We start from the raw sequence: 16,871 nt of genomic DNA, 5'->3' as shown, positions 1-16,871 counted from the left end.
GGCTATATGTTGTGGCAAAATAGAAATACAAACCATATCACTGGGCACCTCTAACAGCTGAGGCGGTCCAAGTCAGTTGCCCACATACCTGGAAAGTGAAGGCACCACCATCACATTCTTATAATACAGATATTTTCAACACTACTGTATTATAACCAGACTATTCAGTGAGTTCCTCTCCTTCTCCCCATACATTTCCTCCGTATGTCAGAAGAAATCCTTCTAATGGGAAGCCCCACTATGGTATTAAAGGCTCCCTCAACCAATGGAGCTGTAAAAGCCAGGATGATTATGCCAGTGAAGGAAATCTTCTGTACACACTGTCATACCCTTAACTGGTGTAAATTGACTTAGCGTCATTGACTTTAATGGCCCTATATTTGCAAAACACTTATGTCAACTGTGAATCTGAACCACTGTATTAAATCCATTACAATGTGAGCTAACTATCCAGGGACTATATTTACACTTTAGATGATCCTGTGTAAATACATAAGGAAAACATTTCCAGGAAGTTCCCCATTTAACCATTTAAAGAGGTCCAATTACTCTGTATTTCATTAAAATTACCTACTCAAAGAATCAAGGAGAGGAAAATAACCCTTAGGGCTCATATTTGTGATGGGTCTGCTGCAGAGTCACAAGAGATCCCTGGAGGTCCTGCTTCATTGTAAAGATTTTTTTTGCCTTAGTGAGTGGAGTTCCAGCTTTCACTCACACTGAAGAAAAACCACATGATGGTCTTGTAAATGTATAATATTACAAAGCTCAAACAGATAGTCAAAACCATGAGGCCCTAGAGTTTTGGAGAAGAACATGGAAAACAAGGTGAGGGTTTTTTTTGGATATGGCATCTTTCTTGTTTTTATTTCAACCTTTTGTTTGGAAGGGATGTGTACAAGCCCAGTGCATTAGCCTGATGTAAGGAAAGAACATGTAGTTACAGAAATGTCTGACAGATGGGAAGTGCCCCAGGGGATCTGAGGTCAGAGAATAACTGATTGCTCATACATTATCTAGCAAAATAAATAAATAACTGACATTTTAGTCTCTACAAAATCAGTGAAAAGTACATAACTTGACTGTTTTGGACAATATATGGATTCCCAGACACAACTGTTCAGTTTTTAGAGATGATATTGAATGATCTTTCTGTTCACAAATAAGATATTGCATGCTGCCTAATTTTAACTATTGCATACAAGTTGGAAATTGTAAGAAAATAAAAGCAATATAGATTTTTACACAGTAATAACACATTAAATTTCTGAAAAGAATGATGATCCTTCTGAATTGCATGACAATTTGGAAAGATGACAATTTGGAAACTTCTTATTTCTTACAGAATACCTATGAAACTTTGGCAAAAATGCTTCACAGGGAAGCACTGTAGCCAAATGGATAATGAAAGAAAATGTATGCAAGCCAGATGACTATTTCAGATTTTAAAAACAATTCAAAGCCGTACTGCAAGTCATACCCAACATTGCAAAAGCTGGGCTGTGACTTGAGGCTTCCAAGAGCAGTTGATGATCATAGATGAAGAATAAAATCTTGACAGAAAGTAGCTGAATCAAATTGAAAGTTCAACTCTTTCTGTGCTTTCCTTTTTTAGTTTTCTTTGGATTTTCTCCTCCAGTGACCCTCTCTGAGCACGTGTGACGACACCTGTGTGTGCAAGCACTCTGTATAATGTCTCTAAGTGGAGGAGAAGGGAGTGGGGTGGGTTTCACACCAGCCCTTGGGCAGCGTTTTGTCACCCTTGTCAAAGGATGTTAAAAGATGGTATGGAAAGTAGTTCCCACTTGGTAGCATAAGAAGAAAAGGTCTGTACTGCATATGAAAATAGCTGCTGCCCACTTCTAGTGGCAGCCTCAGCCTTTCCTTCAAAAGCTGCCTGCTAGATGTCTAGTCATGCTAGCACCATTCATTATATGAGGAGTTGGTGATGCATGCTAAAGCTATAATATGTTATGGAATTTATTTTTTCCACCTAACATCTGACATTCATGAGATGTGGACTTTAGGGAATAAATTTACCAGATTCCAGTACCCCTACGAGTAGTTCAGCCAAGATTTCTATAGCCTGGTGGGACTTTTAAACACTCAACTGGGTTGAACATTTCATGAAAAATAGAGTGTTTGAGACTCTAAACCCTAACTGTCCTTATTGTGCTGTATTGAAATGAAAAGTAGGACAGAACTCAGTTTTTTAGTCAGGATCCTAACTGGGTTTGCATGTTTGGGAAGGACATTACCTTTGCACCAGCCTGCGAGTTACTACTCACAGTTTACCTTGCACTGAGACATTGGTAGCTCTGAATGTGTTACTGAAGGTCCTCACAACACCACAAAATAACTAATGCTGTTTGCTAGCTGAAGACTGGTGTTAGACATCTGTGGCTGTTTTTAGCTCAGATCTAGGAAGTCACTGTGCTGAGACCATGCAACAGCCTGTGTACAATTCAGAGATGAAATACAATTTCTGCTTCCCTCCCGTGTCCAAAAATATTTTGCCCTGGAAAGTCCTGCTGGGGTGACTCATCTGTATCAAAGAATGCAAGAGCAATTTGGTTGCGGTGCCCACAGGTTTTTTTTCCTCAAGTGTGTGTCATATGATTTTTGTCCTTGAAATTTGTGGAAAGAAAAGATTGCTGACCTGGTTCACATCATGTGAATGTCTCAGTATCCTGTTGCCCATGACTCAGAAGCAGACTTTTTGCTGAGGACGAGCTACTAGTAAGTGCAGGTTGTAATTATTTATGTAATTCTGGTGGCCTATGGGAAAATTGGGTGAATAACAATTTAAGTATGTTGTCAACAAGTTTCTTTATATAAATGCAATACTATTGAATGCTAAATAGCTGGGTAGTGACATACCAGAATTTATAAAGAAGTTACTCTGCTCTGTTTGAAAGTATGGGGCTTTCCATGCAGCGCTGTCCACAGATAGCTTTAAGAAAAAAAGAAGAAAACTGTTGTATTCTTCTCCATTACAATTCCACCTGTCCATTTTAAAGGAAATACAGGTTTCAGGCATGCTGTCAAAAGATTTAGCCTGAAAATCTTCAGGATATATTGAGATGAAAAGATTTTAAGATACTTTCAACTGCATATGTAATAATTACTGTGCACATATAATCCTGGAAAATACGAAGAAAAAAATTCATACTCATTCCAGATGTAAAGAGTCATCAAGAAAGTGAGTAGTTCTATCAATGTCAGTGTGATTTTTCATGTAAAATGGTAAACCTAAGTCTTCAGTCTTTCTTGCCCTTTTTCAGACGTACATTCAATAAGTTGTTGATGAATATTCTGGAAAAATAAAATGTATTTCAAGGCTAAAATTTAGCATGAACTGTATTTCAGGGTGTCTTGCAGATATTTGAACAGATAGCTGTGACATTGTTAACATGTGGGTGGAAACTTAAAAACGGGGAGGAGAAAAGAAGGAATTTTAACTTTCAATCATCTCTGGTTCAAACTGTCAGTTACCAAAGCATGAGAGCTTTATACAGCCTGTTTCACAAAATGAGAATTTTTTTTTTTTTAATAAGCACATAAATTGCATGAATTTTAATTTCTTATTAGCAACAAAATATTACAATGTGAGAATTATATTTTACCAATTTTGTTTTAAAATCCAAGTGAAGAAGTTGATTCTGCTCGAGTTTCTTAAATGATGAAATGATCTTTGGGATTATAAACTGTTTGCTTTCCTGACATTATAAATACACTTTTGATTGTTGAGAATAACAAAGAAGAGCAAAAGTTGCAGATAATCTAGTTTATTCGGAGCAGAATCCAGCCTGAAGGTGGGCTTGTCTTTCAAAGGGGGGGGAAGAAACAATCAAATGCTGCTTTCACTTTACTAGGCTGATTAGAAGCAATTGGAGTGCCTCAAGTGATGTAAAGTTTTAAATCTATTGATTAAATTTGCATCTCTTAATTTAGAAATGATCATTCATGTGGAATGCAGCCGAAACAGCAGAATCTTTCACTACTTAAGTACTTATTTTTAATATGTCAAATGTACTAATTAAAATGGATATTTTTTAGATGGTGTTTTAAATATTAATATTTGCTCAAATTTTAACTGACATCAATGATATTTTGTGGAATTGTGTGGCTCATCACATGTTACTCCAGTGGACAAAGAAAGCAAGCAAGCAGAGGTAGCTGCTTTCAGTAGGGAAGAACTTGAAGACTGTGGCACATAACACAGAAATGCAGAAAAGTTCCAGTTTTAGTTGAATGCAATGGTTCTGGCACTGTTCGTTCCATAGTAGAGGGCCATGAAAAAATGGGTCAATTAAACTGGCTTCAGGCAATTATGTCCCTTAAAGTTGCAGTCTGAGAGAGCTGTGCTATATGTTCACCAGTATTGGGTTCTTGCTCAGTGACATCTGTTTGGAAATTCTTCCTGGCAAGTTTGAACAGTTTCACCATTAGAGAACTATTCTTCATCAGTTAATTTGGATGACTTAGACCTGTCTTCCTCAGAACAAAGACATCTTGGTAAAGTTTGAGTTACATTTGGCCTTCTTCACAGACCTTTCAAACATTTTGAGATTTGCCATTGGAAGTACAATTTCACCTCTCCTTTGAATCAGAGAGTTGAAGTTTAAGCTTACTTTTTTCAGCTGATAGAACACATTTCAAATTATTTAATATTGAGTAAAATGTTATTTTCCTCATCTGAAGAAGGAAGGCAATACAGCTATCCCAATTTTACAGGCAATCAAATGTACTTAGCTGTCAGATGAACCAAGGTCTCTTCCAAGAGTGAGCCCAGTCTACAGAGGCAAACAGATTCTCAAAGGACCATGTAAAGGTGTACAGTAAGTTCTTCAAATATAACTGTCTTTTCTAGTCCTTTATCCTGATGCTCAGTGCAGAAATAATAAACCCTTGAAGTCTGTTATATAGCTATAGTATGTTCCCTATAGACAAGGACAGTTAAATGAATAAAATATAAATGAAAATTGTACTGCATGAAAAATTAAGAAACCTGTTGCTCACTATTACACAAAGGGCAAATGAAGAATAGGATCTATAAAAAGGCATACATCATTTAATGAAAATGAGAGTGGACATTGGCAGTATCCATTCTTTGCTAATATCATCCAAAGAATCTCATTGTTATTGAAAGATTTCTGTAATGGACAGAGAATAAAGACATAAGGGGATAATGTATTAGTGAACAAGGGAACTGATATAGCAATTTATGTAGAGAATAGGTAAATAGCAGAGCTTTTTAGAAAATTAAATATGTTCTTTGCCTCACTGTCCTCTGAGCTGTTTGGTGACTTGGTGGCAGTGATTTAGATGTCCTAATTTAGTGTAAGATGAATTAAGGTTACTGTAAAGGGCACCCAGCCAACTAGTTTGAATGTACATGCCTATATTGCACAGTTTGATACTTGGCAGACAAAATTATCTTCTATAATCCAAACTAATTGAGCAGAGATCCAGGATCAATCACTAGTTTTGGGAGAGCTCTGAAATGTGGAAAAGAGGGAAAGCTGAGCTTCTGCTGCTTCTTAGCAAAGGCCTTGGAATACACTTACCTGAGGCGTGGGTGGACAGGTCCTGGGTGGAGCTGTGCATGCTCAGCATCCTTATGCTGTCCTTATCAGGGAGGTCTTGGAGTGATGTCAGCAGTGGAAAGACATGGAAAAGGCAATTTGCTCTTAAAAAGGTCTGGTTTTGCACTATCGGATTTCAGAAGAGTCAAGGTAGGTTAGCCAAGGTTATTGTATGAGTATTGGTGTGTCACTTTGCTTTGGTTCCATTGGGATGTCAGATGAAAGCTTTGCAAATTTGGACACGTATAAACAAGTGGTGAGCATAGACATACTACTTTAAAGCCCTGATTCTAGCATTGTACATCCTTAAACAGAGTTGTTGTGATCTCAGGTGGACTTCACTGTGCATCTATATTCTGTTTAAATGTATTTTATATTCAAGCAAATGGTAGTGTGGGTTTTATTGCTATCAGAAAGCACAAAACAGAGACTTCTACCTAAAAGAGACTTCAACTTCTTTAATATTTAGCTTAAAATGAATCTTCTTTAATGAAAGGGTTTTTCTGAAGGCTTTAAGCACATATAAGTAATTTCTCCCAATCATAACATTCATTATTTTCAATCTGTAATATGCATATTTCACTTAAAAAAATACATAAAATACTCAAACCCCTTGATTACTGGGGAATTTTGTGCAATGAATTTATGAGATAATGTTTTCAGGCTTGTCAATAAAGCCTAAACCCCCACTGTGCTAAAGCTTATATCACATGCTGCATATGCTTTTCTAACATGATATTGTGACCCAGCTTTACCTTCCTTTATTTAAGTCTTATCAAATGGGTCATTTGTCTTATACTAGAAGCACTGAAGGAACAAAAATCTGTAATTGATAACATCATAATAAAATAGAGCTGCAGGTATTATTATTTAGATTGTTTTTTAGAGCAAATAATGATCTGTAGTAATAGAAGAGTCACATGGATCACTGATGTGACTGCTGACTTGGGAGAGGCAGTCAGTTATGTGGATGCTCTTCCGGTTATGTGATTAGAGAAAAACATTTAAAAATGCTAACAGCTTTATTTGCACTCTTCTTCAGCGCCTACAAAACACTTTTGTAATTTTTAGTGGAAAACAAAACCCAGTGCATGTCTGCTGAGTAGAGAATTTAAGCACCTGAACATTTTCTCCAAAATTGAATTGCAGATGATTAGCAGATAGAACCTGGCAATAGAATCACTGATGTGAAAGGGGAAATGTTTTCCAAGAAAGCAATATATTTAGAGGAGGGAAGGGATTTAGTAGACACAGTTAGGATTCTTTCATTTAAAGCCCACTGTATATTTGCACACTACGTGTGCTGTTCCACTGGTATATCTAATTTGTGATCAATATTTCAGCTACTGTATGGAAACAGCTTTGGGGTCCTCAAGAAAAAAACAGCAGTGCTTCTACTTTGGCAGTTCCAGCTCTCTCTAGTCTTATCACCTCGCCAGACAGCAGGGATTCAGAGATCTCTCAGGTTTTGTATGATGATAATTTTACAGGGGAAGTAGAGCAGTAAAAAAACTTGCTTCAAATTACTTTAAAATACACCCAAAGCAGTCTCTTATATTGGCAATATTTATATCCAATCCATATTTTAAAATTGTAATAAATATACCTTATATACTAGAGATTGAAAAGAGATACTGTAGATGCGGTTTTGGCTCTCCCTTGACGTAGAGCCTGAGATGTCTTAGCCTTCTAATTTTCTGTATTTCTTATTACTGTATCTTATTTATAGTCTCTCTTTAAAATCTATGTTTGCATTCTCTTTTCTGTTTTCTTTCTCTTCGATCACATGCAAATATTTGTGTTACCTAAACGAAGGCAAGGCTTCGATAATTCTGTCTGATAAAGATTTCCTCATTATGCTGCTTCTAAATTCTAACAAACAAGAAATACTGTCATTTAGCTGGTTACTAGGCCCAAATCTGTTTCAGTGCTTAAGCAAACACAGCTGGGAGTGTGATAACTGTGATGGAGAAAAAAACAACTCTCTGATATAAATGAAGTTGTTTCTTGCACCCAACTTAAGTTACTACATATGAGCAAGTTACAGTTACAAAATCACATTTGTAACAGCCAAATACAAAATCATATTTGTAGTCATGACAAGCTTTTATTAATTTCCCATTGTTTTAACAATTTTCAGCTCATAAAATTATATAATTTCTTAGACTGGTTGCTTATATGGACTTAAATCTAGACTATTGGCTTAGACTGTATAAATACCTGCAGCAAAATCTTGTTTTGCTAACTTCAAACAATTTTGTGCTGCAGAGTTTAGTGGGAAGGGTGGATGTATTAAAAGGATTTAAGGAAATGCACAATATGCTTTGAAATGCTGGATATCGTTGCTGAGAATTCGCTGACTTTTCAGAATTTCTGTACGGATTCTGAAATGGGGACTTAAGGTGGATCCACATTAAAAGCTCACTGTGAACATCAGAGTGGGGAAGCTACCTGAAGCAGAAGTTATTCTGTAAAATGATGCTGCTCCCCTTCTCATACCACCAAGCAAAGGTAAGTGTGAATCCAGTTTTCTCCTTTTGAAAAAAGTAGAAATTAAAGTGTCGCAGGAACATTGTAGGAAGTAGGGTGCAAGTAAAAGAATGAGGGTAGCTGAATGTACATTGAAAACAAAAAAAACAATGTAAAGAATGATGAGCTGGACATCTTGTATAAAGCAGTGCACAAAACTAGGTAGGAAGCAGCAGGTGCCTAGAAAGAAGTGATATTACAGTAGTTGGAAAAGCACACATGCACATAATCAGTGTTTTCCATTCAAAGCAGCTCTTCTATTCTTTTTCTGGTTTGTATTTACAGAGCTCCAAAACTACAGAGGTTTCTGTGCAGCCTAGGCTTCTTCCAGACTAGAAAGGGATATTGAAATAATTATAGTCTCTACCTTGCTTAAAGTTTGAGTTGCGTACTTGAGCTCCTGGCACCGCATGGACACGTGGGCATCTGCAGGTCAAGATCCCTTCCTGTCAAAATCAACCTTGAGTAAACAAGCAAACTTGCCTTGCCAAGTTTGTTGAATATATTTTTAAATTATTTTAATTGCCTATCTACTTGTGATTTTCAGAGAACAATTATTTTTTTGCTTTTTGGGGGTGTCTGTTTCTTGCCTGTGACGATGGGAGGTGTTGCAAGAACTTGAGCTGGGTGGAAAGACAGGAGTTCCCAAAGTCAATATTTTTTCAGGTGTTTTTTCTCTTTCTTAGTCTTTTCCTCTCATTTATCCCTCAGGATCCAAGACTTTGCTAAACTTTTTTAAAAAGTTGAAGTTACCTGTTACTGTTCGGGGGGCTTTACCTTGGCAACAGTCTCACCCAGCCTCTGTGGTACCTTGCAACCTGATCACAAGGAGGCACTCCCTCCTCTGAAGACCAAAAGTGTTTAAATGTTCCCACTAAAATGAAAGGAAGTTAATTCATCTTCACCTTTCTCCATCTGGACTCGTATGCTGTGCTGCACTTTCCATGTTGGAAATAATAGGACCACATTTTAACAGTATGGTTTTAGGCATATGTGAAAACCATGGGCAACTCTCCAAGTACTTGGAATATTTCAGTGACAGAGCGCTTGCTTAGACAGACAGTTAAACAGATTTCAAAAGCAAGGCCTCCAAGATGTGTCTTTTATAATGCGTTGCTGCTTTTTAACAGCTTGTTGGTGATGGATTTTTAAACCTGAAGCATATGAATAATGCAAATAAGAAAATGTTGCACAGTAATATTGATTCAGGAACACTTTATATGCTCATTAGCTGTGTACATTATAATTGAACTCTTACATGTGACAGCCACAGGAATGCCAAATGAATATATTATGATAAACACTGTTACAATGAATACCAAATGAATTTTTTGTGACTGTACACTTCCCATTTCCCCGTTGATTCCATGGCATGCAAAGTTTTGGTTCTTTTTAAAAATAGGATTTGAAGCGGTGATATGAGAGGCTTATTGTATTGTTACGTAGAACATGCTTAGCTGATGCTAAGTCATTTTCCTAGGCTCCATGACAGTTTTGTTGACTGTTTGAAACAAGCACTAGGTAAAGAAACTATTTTCCTAGAAAATGAAAATGAATGAAGGATTATTCACTTGCACCCCTTGTCAGATTCACTCAGCTGTGATCCATGGATACTAGCCAGCCATCACAAGGAAAGGGAAATGGGGAAGACTGCTAAAGCAATGTCATTTTTCATTTTGCAAACCATGGCTCTGGACTGATGGAAAAATAGAATTAAAAAGTTTTATTGTTGTCATGGTTGGATTAAACACTACTTGAATAAACAAACAAAATATTCACACTTTAAACACAAGCTTTGTTCTTTATTCAAGTGAGCAATGCTTCCACCAGGTTTCTTAGCCTTCAGGCACTATTTATCTGCAGGAAGCAGTTGTCATTAATGGTACCTTGCATGCATAGTAATTTATTTTATAAATGGCCCTACAGAAATGAACGGACCTACGTGGGGAAGTGTTTACCCATGACTGAAGAGTTCAGTAACTATGCCTCTGCTGAAACACCATCCCATCTCACAGAAACCCTTTGGTGCAAAGGGTAAAAACTCTTCATAGACTTTGGATGTTTTTCTATAAAACTAAAATCAAATCTACTGTGCTTCTGGAGGACAGAAAGGGCCTGAAGGATATAAGGTGGGGCAGTTAACACATGGACACACTTATGTAAAGTAATTTTTATTGTGCTTCCATGAGCTACACCATATGTCCTGTGAGTCACATGCCTGTGGACTAGTTGATCTCCTCTGACATGGGTTGTATGAACTTCAGGTAGAAGAACAGAGGTTTGCTCCTGAGTTCAGTAGCACCAAGCTGTCACTCCTTCTCTTTTATTTCTCTTGGAATTCAATCTCTAAATTGGCGTAAAAGTTTATAGTGTTTGTCTGTTTACATTTATTGCAAGAGACTATAAAAATAAAATTATGGGCAAGAATAAGCAGGTTGCTAGCGAGGTATTCAGTGAGAAACTGCTGTAAATTAGGAAGAAAGTCATGTTCCATAAATAACTGACTAACTGCAGGGAACAACAATGCAACGTCTCATGGCAGAAGCAGAAATGTGTACTGGTAATGAGAGAGGAAACAACTACTGGGGTTCTCAGCCAAAAGGAATGAAAGGTCAGACCTGTCCACTCCTGTGCATTCTCCTTTCCTTCTCTGCTTTTCCCTTACCCCTGCAGACTCGCTCAGGGGTTGTCCTGAGGTACAAAACACTAAGGTGGGTTGGAATGAAGGCAATTTTTACCCACAGATGTTTTGACAGTGGGTGAATTTTAACCCCAAATGAAAGCAAATACTTTGTGTTTCAGCCTCTGTGGCTTTCAAAGTGTAACATTTCTCTTTTTGCCCTCACTTCCCTTGATATGATACCTTGAATTGCATCTCCAGCGTGATATTACTTTGATAGCTTTTCTGCTTTTCTCATTCCCCTATCATATTAAACTCTCTCCCTGAGAGTTTTTCCATCATCCAAAATACTAATTTTCTGATGTTTTCTTTCTATGGCCAATGAAAGCTATTTAAGTCTTATTTTCTCAGAAACCTGAGGAACTTAGGTTCCTTCAAATAAAGTTTGAAAGAAGTTCATCCAAACAGGAATGTTCATAACATGGATGGGTCTGAGTGAGTCTGGATCACAGGAATTCAATGAGTAGACCCAGATCAGGAGGTACTGTTGGTACTATTTGATGGTTGGATTTGATGATCTTGGAGGTCGTTTCCAATCTTAATGCTTCTGTGATTCATGTGATCCGATTTACACAGAAGAAAATCATAGTGTCATTTAACTTCCATCAAATAACGTGTGTTGACTGCAGATTGAGGGTTTTTTACATACAGCACACAAGGAATTAGTCTGAGCAAGCTGCAGTCTGAACAGCAACACTGAGACAGAGAGGTGGACAGACCTTACAGAGCTGTCTTACAAAGGTGAGGACTTGAGGTGCAAACACTCTGCATAACATCACCAAAACTGCCACTGAACCAAATCTTGCCCTTCCCTGACACATTGTCTGGTTTCTAATGCCTAAAATCACCGCTCCTCTCTTACGCCAACTCCAGACATTTTCCTAACACAGTTTAATTTAATCTCTGCTCTACACTGCAGTGTTTGGGACTCTGCAATTATGGGTGGGCCCTAGGGTATGTGAAAGGTGCATAGCCTTGGTAAATTTGGAAAGAGCAACATTTATTTATATACACACCAGCAAGTGCTTGTAAACTTCCCCTGCAGAGTTATTTTCGTCTGCTAGCACAAATTTGTTCAGCTGTGGAGAGATATTTTGGTGAGCTGAGAGGAGGATGCTTTTCTGGGATGGAGCAACACAGGCACAGATCAGTGGGCTTCACACTTTGAGGGCTTCTAGGGACAGGTGACTGCCCAATATCAGCAGGGCTCCTCTCTCATGTCTGGATCTGGGGCTGCTGCTCAGTGAATGCCAGCAGTGCAGCCCTTAGAGAAGCACAGCAGGTCAAAGATTGGTGTTTTATTTTCTGTTTTGGTTTTGTTTTGATCAAGGGATGCAGCGATTAAAGGATCAGCAGAACTACCCTGAAGTTTCATGGTTTTATATTGCACTCACTTCCCCAGACAGCATGCCCATGCCTTTACAGGGGCCTGTAAACACTAACAGAGCTGTTAGGGTTATTTTCCACTTTTCTTCTGTGCCATGTGCTCTTACTGTGCTCTTTAACTTTCTAAAGTTATTTAAAATACCATTTTTTAAAATACTTTTGGTTTGGACATCTTCTTAGGTCTCCATTAATAATATCAATTTAATCTCCATTAATCCTTTTCATATTTTAGGTTTTCCTCTTAAAAGGTGATTGTTTTTCACTCTGTGGTGAACCTGTATGCCTCCAGGCAAACACAAAGAAATCTAAATAAACCAGCCAGACAAGTCTGGAGTATTCTTTGTTTCATCGAATTGTGCTATTGGTTTGCTGATTTATTTTTTTCCAAGAAATAAGTAACCAGCCCTGCTATCATGATTTGCAATATTGATGCAGATATTAGCAACCCTATTAATCTCTAAATTTCATGCTATCACTTTTCCTGTTAGTGTACATAGAAGGAACTTAATATTAATTTTCACACTTTTACTACGTCGTATAGAAATTTTGAGAGATTTTAACTTAGAATGTACAATAATACCTGCTTAAACCTGTAAATAAATGTTTGTGAAATCTTCCGAGACTGCATTTTTCAACATTCCTCTTGTGTGTCAATTATTTCTTGATTAAATATGTTAAAAAGCATATAAGCTGCTTTTGAGAAAGGGGTAGAAGGTGTGTTGCTATGTGCAAATCAAACACCTTTTCTGCATCCTGCATTAAAAATGTGAGGAGAAGGAGGAGGCCACTCTGTTCTTGTTTTAAGCTGAGGAGTCACAGTGGCTTTCTGTGCAAGGGGTGAGTTAGCTCTGGGGAACAAATAAGAACCCATTTTGTGCAGGCAAGTGGCAAGAGATGGATGAAGATGAAGAATGAGCAGAAGCATAATTCCCAAGCGTACCTGATGGCACGATGACATTGATGTTTCTGGGCTCATAGATCACCCCAGGTGCAGATGTATGTCACTTCATTTCCATCCGGTGCAAGGGAGAGTCCGCGAGGGATATGTGTTTTTTTAAGTCACTATCTCTCAGCCAGGTTGCTCTGGGGGCAATGCAATTACATGCTTTTCTGTCTGTGGGCTTGATAGCAAACTGACACTCCTGCCTCCAGCTAGAGGGGAGATCAGTTAAGGATGACAGTGTTGCATCATCAGTCCTGCGTCTTGCCTGTCCTGTGGGGGTGTATCAGCTTCACCTCTGCTGGAGTGGAGTCTGTGAGCCTCTGTGGCTAACACTAACTTGCTCAAACTGATGCAATACAGACAGGGGATGTTTAGATTGGATATTGGGAAAAATTTCTTCAGTGAAAGGGTTGTCAAACACTGAAACAGGCTGACATTTCACCAGGGAAGGGGTGAAATCACCCTCCCTGGAAGTTGGGCTTGATCTTAGAGGTCTTTTCCAACCTTAATGATTCTATGATTCTATGAAATACCTAGTACCTCCTGCAAGGCATAAATAGAGATTTTTCCCTCTGTACCACAACTATGCAGATCAAGTCTGTTCTTTCCAAATGTGGCAGACGAAAGTCTTGTCTAGATACTGAACACAAAGCTGTTGACAAGTAAGAAGGGCAGGCTGAATACAAGATACTCTTGTATTATACATATTAAATGTTCCCTAGGGGTCTGACCTTGTGTTCTTTTCTCCTATATTTTTTTTTCTCCTAAGGGACCATGTGGCACTATGCCCTGGGACAACACACATGACTAAAAGCTGCAGACCGTATTTTTTGTGGCACAATGTGATGTTGCCAGTAGCCCACATCAACATATATAAGAAATGGAAAATCCTGATGTATAATGAGCATTGAATTTTCACAACAAATCTAAGATCTCAATTACCTGCACAAAATACACTTTTGTTGATGTTATCCGGAACATGCATTTTATTGCCTTGCAGACATCCGAAAGGAATTCAGTTTTCGACAACTTTAGGCTTTGATATAGCATAATGGCTTAGTTCTGTAACAACAAGATGAAATATTGACTGTCATGAAATTGACTGTCAAACTGAACTTTGTCGGGTTTCTTTTGCCTGCAAATTAAAGCTATCTTCTCATTTTCAGCTCTGCATACAATACCTGTGTTCTGAGAAATACATCGTTTGAAGATTGCCTGTGTACTGCAACACAAAAAAGACTGCTCCTATTTACTGTGATTAAATTTAGGACTAAAAAGCCACAAGTGCAAGCCCCAGGGGACAGTTGGCTTATCTTCATTTCTTCTACCTTTGATGTCTGGACACAAAAAGAAAGCAGAATGAAGTATAATTTATAAATAATCTAAACCTATTACAACAGTCAACGGCATTGATTATGTGATAGAAATGGAAGTTTCATTTGTTTTGAGGAACAATCACCAAATAAAATTTCATTCTTTCTTCCTGAAATGAAATTTGATTTGCATTGCATATCATTTCCACACAATTATATTTCATTCAAATGTAGGCCCAGTTTGATTGATATTCCCTTAATAAGGGCTACAAGAACACTTTACAATTTCAGTCCATAGCAGTATAAGACTTGTATGATATGACATGTGTGATGAGACAGTGTATCAAATATAGTAGGACTTTTATGTCCACTACTTCAAGAGGATATTTAAAACAGGCATCAGAAATATACAAGGTTTCGAACAGTGTTTTAGCTGAATATTCTATACCCTTGTGCATCTCTTCTCTATAACATTAGAAATAAATGTATCTTCTTCACAGTCGCTTGACCACACTGGTGTATCAAGGAGCATGGTCTAGACAGGGGGTAAAGCCAACAAAGGAGGGGAATTTCTGTTGTTTACTTCAGATTTAGCCTAGAACCAACTTATTTTTTCTTCTACAACACTGTTTGGTTTGATCTGTTGTGCAAGTTTCGAGCTGGCTTCCCCCCAAGTCCCCCAGACTTGACAACAAGGCCTGCTTCCCAGAGAGGGAAGAAAAAAACGAAACATGCAGCCAAAGCTATAGCAAAAATATATGTATTTTACATATAAAACAGATATATATTGTAAGAATATTATATACTATAACCCCAGAAACCCTAAATATCTTCCTAAAAGGGAAGAGGGGGAGGGAGAAGGGAAAAGGACAAAATAGGATGAAAAGGGACAAAAACAAAACCAGTCTACACAATCTAAAAACCCGGTGACCAGCAAACTGAAGAATTGGTAAAATCTCACTACTTCCCTTGAGAGAAGCAGGACGGCTGGACACGGCCCAGCGCTCTCCCCTCATGCGTGGCAGATAACAGCAGTCACTGTGGGCCTCAGCTCCAGATAAGCCAGACCGAGACAGGGACCCACCGTTCTCGAACCTCGCCGGAAAGGAAGAGAGAGAGATCCCTCCCTCTGGCTTTATTTATACCTCCAGTTACGTAAAGGAATAGCATGGAATACTTCCGTGATCACCTTCCTAGTTCCTTCCTGGTTATAAGCTGGTCTCCAGGAAGGCCTAGAATGAAACCATCACATCTGTGTAGTTTTTAGAGATTAGGAAGAACATAAATACTTGTTCTTCAGCAAGCTGGCAGGTCCTCATCTCATGGACAGTTCTCTAGCACTATACCACAGTTTTCCAAAGCAGGTTTCTTGAGCAGATATAATAAACTGAAAAAAGATGCAGAAACATATGGCAATCTTCTCAAAAGCCTACACTTACAGTTACCAGAGGACAGGCACTTTTAGAGGAGGAGATACTGAGATGCAATGGCTTATTTCACATCATCAGCTTGAGCCATCTCAATTTTTCCGCAGTAGGAAATCTGATCTGGAGCATATGGTGAGTTCACATGCAAAAGCACGATAGACTTAAAATGGCAGTTCTTAATTAGCACCTTATTAGTGTTCAGGTGCTGGCCATGTTTAGCAACAGCATGAAATATATGGCCCAGACTTTAGCATTTAGAATGGAATTACAGCATTTTAAACACATTTTGCTACCTAAATTGGGATTGATTTTAAAGACAGCAGAGGATAGAATGGAACTTCTACAATACTAAATTACATTATGCTTTTGAAATCCTTGAACTTTCATTTGGACTACTGGAAACTAAAACAAAAATCTATGTTAATGTACTACAAATGTTCCACAGGCTGCATTTGCTTTCCCACGTGCAGTTTTTAAACAAAGTATCTAAACTTGCCAGAAGTTTGCCAAAGATAATTGCAACACTGTTGCTAAGAGTTCTCTGTAAGCAATCTGTGTTCCGTTTACACACAGTAGCTGTTACTGAGTAAAACAGGAAAATTACTTCTTCTAGTAGATGCTTGAAATAATTTTTTTCAAATGTTGACTTTTTCAAAGCAAACTTTATATTACTTATGATTTAAGTCTGTCATATGTACATCATAGATTAAGAATTATAGGATGAGTAGAGATTACCTAACAGAAAGTGCCCTGGAACATCAGATGAGTAGCATTTTTGTTAATAAAAAAGTCTTGGTTTGCCTGAATGGTTTACCTGCTAGTTGTCTCTAGACTGCTCATCTAAACCATTTCACAAGGTGCACTCTAGCTTTCCATTTGATATTTTAAAAAATTTAAAAAAAAATCACTGTTAAAATGATTGCTGTAAACGAAAGTGGCAGGATACCAGTCTGTCCAGCAGTGGGTAACAAGTACACAAGAATTCCTGTGTAGTAACCACCTTGG

The 16,871-nt window shown here is 37.9% G+C and overlaps 1 long non-coding RNA gene across 2 annotated transcripts; it reads left to right on the top strand.

Moving 5' to 3' along the window:
• The first annotated feature begins 2,405 nt into the window (after positions 1-2,405).
• LOC135412725 (uncharacterized) lies at positions 2,406-14,724 on the top strand. 2 transcript variants are annotated; one of them, XR_010429917.1, is made up of 4 exons: positions 2,406-2,739; positions 4,738-4,841; positions 7,957-8,099; positions 14,293-14,724. It is a non-coding gene; the product is annotated as an uncharacterized LOC135412725 (long non-coding RNA). The 2 variants fall into 2 exon arrangements; XR_010429918.1 differs by lacking the exon at positions 14,293-14,724 and adding an exon at positions 8,829-12,798.
• Positions 14,725-16,871: the final 2,147 nt, after the last annotated feature.

The sequence above is a fragment of the Pseudopipra pipra genome, chromosome 4, assembly GCF_036250125.1.
Source record: "Pseudopipra pipra isolate bDixPip1 chromosome 4, bDixPip1.hap1, whole genome shotgun sequence".
NCBI classification, from domain to species: domain Eukaryota; kingdom Metazoa; phylum Chordata; class Aves; order Passeriformes; family Pipridae; genus Pseudopipra; species Pseudopipra pipra.
This window is presented reverse-complemented; position numbering and strand designations above follow the sequence as displayed.